This window comes from Manihot esculenta, chromosome 8 (assembly GCF_001659605.2).
Source record: "Manihot esculenta cultivar AM560-2 chromosome 8, M.esculenta_v8, whole genome shotgun sequence".
Taxonomy (NCBI): Eukaryota; Viridiplantae; Streptophyta; class Magnoliopsida; order Malpighiales; family Euphorbiaceae; genus Manihot; species Manihot esculenta.
The window spans coordinates 33,231,783-33,237,782 of NC_035168.2; the positions used below are offsets into that span (position 1 = coordinate 33,231,783).

Here is a 6,000-nt window from a genome sequence, read left to right on the forward strand (position 1 = left end):
GATACTAAAACCATACCTGGATGGTCTAAAGACTGGAGAGTCAAAGGATCTCCAAGATTCTGAGTTCCGATCTGGATTTTGTCCTTCGCCTCCATGATTTTGCCTTCTTTACTGGTATTCCCTCGCTCTGCCATAATCGACAAGATCTGTCCGTTTTAGGCACAGATCGTAGTGTAAGCTTTTAGTCTTTTAGATCTGACTGAGTTGAGGCTGTCTTAAATGGAAAAGGGAATGATTAACGAGATATGCTTGTCATGCAAGCCAAATTCGGTGTAGGATCGGTGATGGCGTTCACCTGGCGTGTAAGCCGGCTCTTTTCTGTAAAGGTTGTTTTGAAGGAGAAATGGCCGAGGATGAACGGAGGAGATAGGGAAAAGTACAAACCCTAACCCGCTCTGATACCATGAAGAGAGAGAAGGAGAAACATGTATTTTGCTTTTTATTCAGAATGTAATGAGTTTTACAAGAGAAAAGAGACATCTGAAATCTGTATTAGAGGAGCTTATGTACCCCTCACGTGGAGTATGACATGTGCTAAGACTCATAAAAGGACGGTTATACCCATGAGACAGCAAGGACAATTATACCCAGACAGCAGAGGATATAACAAACCAATACAGCAGAGGATATAACAAACCAATACAGCAATAAAATAATATGATTTCTATGATTATCTTGCATTCTCTACAAACATGTACACAATTATCATGCCCGCCGCCGCCGCCGCCTGCTGGTTATATTTCCACTTCCGTCCGACGAATTATTGATAGCAATGGCTCTGACCTTCGAGTTTACAAAGCTTGGAGAGCAGCAATTTATGTTCTGCCCTTCCTCTGATTTTAGCTTCTTCATCTCCCATTTCCATGCATGTTTGTGCCAATTCTGTTCATATTCATGCATTCTTACAGTGGATTTCTTATATAAAAGAGAATGCTTTTTCCCATTGTTGTAAATCTTCTCTATCTTATTACTGAGATTCCCCGATAAGTTTGAGCATGGATTCGCTGACCGTATATCTTACGCTCGATGGTTTTCACTTCAAAATTTACCCAGTAAGAATTGATTGCTATCTGATGAAAACTGCATTAGTTGGTGCTGATCTAATACAATGATTGATTTTTCGTATGCTTCAAGGAACCAATGAAACTAATTTGTGTCTACAGCGCTATTTCATGCATTACTCTTCTGTTTCTTTCGATTGTGGAGTAGTCAATGTGATCACAGTTGCAAACCAAGCAGCTGACACTCGATTATCTCACTATCTACACTGGGGTAGACTTATATTTGGTCCAGACGAGGTCAGTATTCCTTACGGTGTTCCTGATTGTGAATCCAGTAATCTTGTATTGTGCTTTTGTTTCGCATGGTAATTTCAGCCCAAATTGGCAATCTACTTCTTGTTGCATGTGCCATCTTCCCAGCATATGTAAGTTCTTCCTCCTTACTGACCGATAGCTCACTGCATTTCATCTGTATTTGATTTCTTTACCCTTATGCTCTCTGTTGTTCAAGATGTTGTACCCCATCATTATTGTGCCCCAAATCAAAGAACAGTTTCAGGAAAAAGATAAAGGGGAACTCATATTATGCCACTTAAATGTCACTGGAAACCGGACATTCCTTGTGCCGAACGATCCCCAAAACTAGCTTTCATGTAGAAGTGGAAAACAGCAAGATTCTTCTGATGCAGATGTTGAAAGAATATAAGGTAATGTTAACAGTGTTGGAGGATTGGAGAGGTGTGGTTGAGGCCCAACCAACACATAACAATTGGATCATGAAGCCAATGGAGAGAGATAACACCTGATAGACGTATATTTGCTGCTGAGATTGAAATTGAATTGGAGCATAGTTTATGAGATGGACAGAAAAATTTCTCAAGATCATAAAGTTGTTTGTACTGTGTAATTTGTCTGGAGGTAAGGATTTACATCTCAAAGTCCAAAGCCTATGACATTCTCTAAGTAGGCTAGTTGGAGCTGACCATTGACATGCCATTCAACTGGAAGGAAGAAATGCTGCTATATGCTTCACATTTCTTAAGAGGAAAAGAAAAGGCTCATGCTTGATTAGGTATGAAGGGTTACTTAAATCCAACCATCTTTACTGTTACTTAAGGAATGTTGTGCTACTGTGTTCAATATTCTGGAAATTTAGTTTGTTGTTAATATCTGTCAGTCTATTTAATAATGTTAGCAATGTGATGATAATACCATTAACCTCTTAATTAACTTTTAACTAATTCCTTGCTGGTAGAAGAGATACTGAACGAATGGAGATTTCGATGGGTGGGAAGTCAAGCTTTGTTATATGTATATACATTGTTGCAGTTTTTTTGGTGTTCATTCCTTTAGTTTCCTAATTCTGTGACTCATAATAAAAAAATTTGTTCTTCCTTCCTTGATGGTTGAGATGGGAAGATTTAAACTTGATAATGTGCCTTTTCAGATATGTCAATGATAATTAGATAGTATGAAATTTCTGATAGAGTGAAGAAGGGAGCAATTGATATGATAATCTTTCTGAAACTAGTCAAATTTGAGAAATTTAATTGTGCTTATCCCCACTAGTCCAGCGACATAGAGGTTAGAGAAATAAAGGTGAGTGCAGGATGATGCAAGGACACCAGAAATCATGTCTCTCAAAATCATAACTCATTGAATTCTAACTAAGAAAAGCAAAAACTTCAAAAGAAGTAGATGGTATGGAAGTTCCCTAGAGAGGTAGTTAGATGTTGTCTGTAAACAAGCGATCGCGTACTGAAAATTTTTTGGCTGCTGCATATTTTATTGGCTTGTGTTTATTATGAAAGACTGAAAAACAGAAACTTCAAAATTCTAAAATGAGTAGCGACTGTGAGAGCCCTGAGTGTGTGTGTGTGCTAATGCTATGCTTGTTTACCAATCTGAATGCAAATTGTTCAAGTTTTGATTCCCATGTGAGTATCCTAACCCCATCATGTTGCCTTCATAGTTTTGTTTCCTCCCAATCGTCGTATGCCCAGTTGGTTCCACCCCTAGGAAATCAAGAGTCATTTTTTCGCCTCTTCCCATGTATACTTCTCCTCCGAGACTGTTAGAAGCATTTCCATTTTCAGAGTGCATATTGAGAGTAGAATCAAATAATCCAGTTTGAGAAATGGTGGTATAACCATTCCTTGAATATCCTGGATCAAAGTTGTTATCCAACGTTTCTGTGTCTCCCACACAGAAGCTGTTCATGTTTGCTGCAGTTGGTTCCATATTGCTACCAACTAGCGATGAACCTTCTGGGGCTGACCCAGATGAATTCATGTTGCTTGGAGGATATCCAGCAAATCCTCTGAGGAGAATTGGAGCAATTGAATTATCACTGATCTTAGCACCCATTTCTGCAGCTTTCTGTAACAGAGCTGTTGCAGAGGTAAAAGCAGAGCCCATTGCCATAGGAGAAATATTTGATCCATCTGCAGAGCTAAAACATGCCAGTGAAGTTCTTGGATTTAGTATTGGGTTTAAATTACTTGACATCGTTATCCCAGTGGAGTTCAAGGATAATGGCCTCCGTGAATTGTCAATGTTCTCATCAGACATTGTCAGATTCATCATTGAGCTTTTCTTTGAGCAGGAGTCAGAGCTGGGCATTGTTGAAGTGAACAGTTCTTGTACTTGACTCTGCAATATTCCTCCAGGGGCAGCAAGAGTTTGATTTGCTTTATAATTTTCCTCTGCCAATGCATCACAGAAGGCTCTATGCGTGACAAAGCTATCCTTCCTGTGCAAAAATTTTTCGAAAAATTGTGTCAGCAGAAGTTTTACAGCATTAGTTGCATCTCGCATATCACAAGCTAATATAACGGCACGAGATGCACGATAACAGAAAATTTAGGGAAAGTATACTTCACCTTGAGAAAATGGTACCACAATCACAGCGATACTCTCTGGTGCCGCAGATCTTTGTGTGAGCTTTCCAGTCTGATTGAACAGCATAACGCTTTGAGCATTTGTCACACTTCCATTTCTTTTCTCCATGTTTCCTGCAGAAGTGCTTCTTTATGCCTGTTAAGTCTCCAAGAGCTCGGCTTGGGTCATGATGCACACAAGTTGGCTCAGGGCAGACATACACTCTCTTCTTAACCTGTGTTGTTGGCCTTTGCTTGAGTTTCCAGGGCAAGTTGTGTCCTCTCCTGTGGAGCTGAAGATTCTGATCTCTCTGGAATCCTTTATGACAAACCTCACAAATATACCTATTTGTAGCCATTAAAGTCCTTGGAGATAGAGCTACAACCTCAGCATCTGGGTCTGTTATGCATTAAAAGAAGCAGAGGATGTTAATTTGGAATTTGATAATTACTAGGTTTACAGACAGCCATTTGATAGAGTTATGTTTATGCCTTGGTTCAAGTTCATATGGTACCAATTTCCTAAAAAGCTGCTAAAATTGTTATGCAACTGTGTCTCAAATGAATTGCTGCTATGTATGTAGACAACAAAATGAAGCATGTTTGCTTGCCTGGATTCCCTGGAAGATTTCTTCTCTTTTTCGTGCTAGCAGAGCTGGTTGGAACTGAGCCATCAAGAACATTTTCAGTAGGATTAGGACTACCATAAGAAGACTGGGAGACAATGGTGGACTGGAACTGTTCATCATCTTCAAATTCCTGCGAAAAGTTTGACATTTTTCTGAAACACACTGATACTCAACCATGCAGGGAAGGAAAGGAACTAATAATATAAGCTGAGGGGAAGGTGATGTTTGGATAGCAGACAAAAAGAAGAAGAAATTCCAAATAGGTCTCAATCAAAGACTATGGTCCATCTATAAATATTAAAAGTTGAATTGGAATTCTTTGACAGCAACTTCATTGTATCATAATATTAAAGTTAAAATCAAATGACAATTAAATTAAGACATTACAGGTTCTGTCTGTTTGTCCTGTTTGCTAAAGCAGAATTCATCAGCTTGCCCTGGAGGCCCTTAAACTTACAGTTATCGCTTCTGAAAGACAACCAAGTTGAAAATTTGGATATGTTAAGATACAAACCAGGTCAAACCTGAGGGATTAGCAGTTAAGATGTGGAGAATTAGTTGAGATTGGAAACTAATATGACCAAACGAGAGAGAGACAAACTAGAAACGACAGGGGAGAGGATACCAAAGAAGAGACAAACTTCAGCCTTCTGTACAAATTCTATCAGATGTTTGTGTCTACCTGCCACTAATCCGCCCGGACACCCATCATCAATTTGGCCTATATGTGCTCGTCATTTCTAAGTGTCTTCTAGTTCATGCCTTTGAATGAGTTTGCCTTCATATTGTGGAGAAAGTCACAGGCTTGCAGAAGATCATGGCATGGAATTACTGGGAAGCTCTCTTGCTGAAATTTTTTTCCATGTCTGGGAAGAGGAGACAGCTTCAGATTGAAAATGTCAGCATGCAAATGTACAAACACAATAGTCAGTCAGTCACCTTCCCCTCTTTTTCTCCGAAAAAACTTTAGAAAAGTTCAACTAGATAAATAATTAGCAGGGTCCCATTTCTCATAAGCATCCAATATATAGAGGTGGTATGAATAATTTGCAGGAGTTTAAATACAAAAAAATTTCAATTTTATTACAAGGGGTGTATTGTTTTCAATTTCTTTTTTTCATTGGCTTCAGGACATAGGCAGCATTATCCACATATACTTATTGCTGGTGTACTGAGAAGCAGAAGTACAATATACAAGTACAAAATGGCAATTCAACTCTTGTTTTTTCTTTCCTCAAAATATTATTTATGAATTTCTTAAGCAAGGATGACTTCGATCTGCCACTGCTATTGCATTAGAAGAATTTGTGGAGTTATTTGGCTGGATGGAACCTGATGAACTCCTGGATAGATTAGGCTGCTGCAGTGACGACTCTACGTATACCGCTGATTCTGTTGATTTTGCTTGCTTCACTAGTAGAGAGTGTAAATTTGGGGTGGCTCGGCAATCGTTGCATTGTCTCCTACTTCGCAAATTTAGTGTTAATGGCA

At 39.0% G+C, this 6,000-nt stretch overlaps 1 long non-coding RNA gene across 1 annotated transcript; it reads left to right on the top strand.

Annotated features, from left to right (window-relative positions):
- Nucleotides 1–598: 598 nt before the first annotated feature.
- Nucleotides 599–4,902, top strand: LOC110620402. The gene is made up of 2 exons (XR_002488807.2): nucleotides 599–1,052; nucleotides 1,164–4,902. It is a non-coding gene; the product is annotated as an uncharacterized LOC110620402 (long non-coding RNA).
- Nucleotides 4,903–6,000: the final 1,098 nt, after the last annotated feature.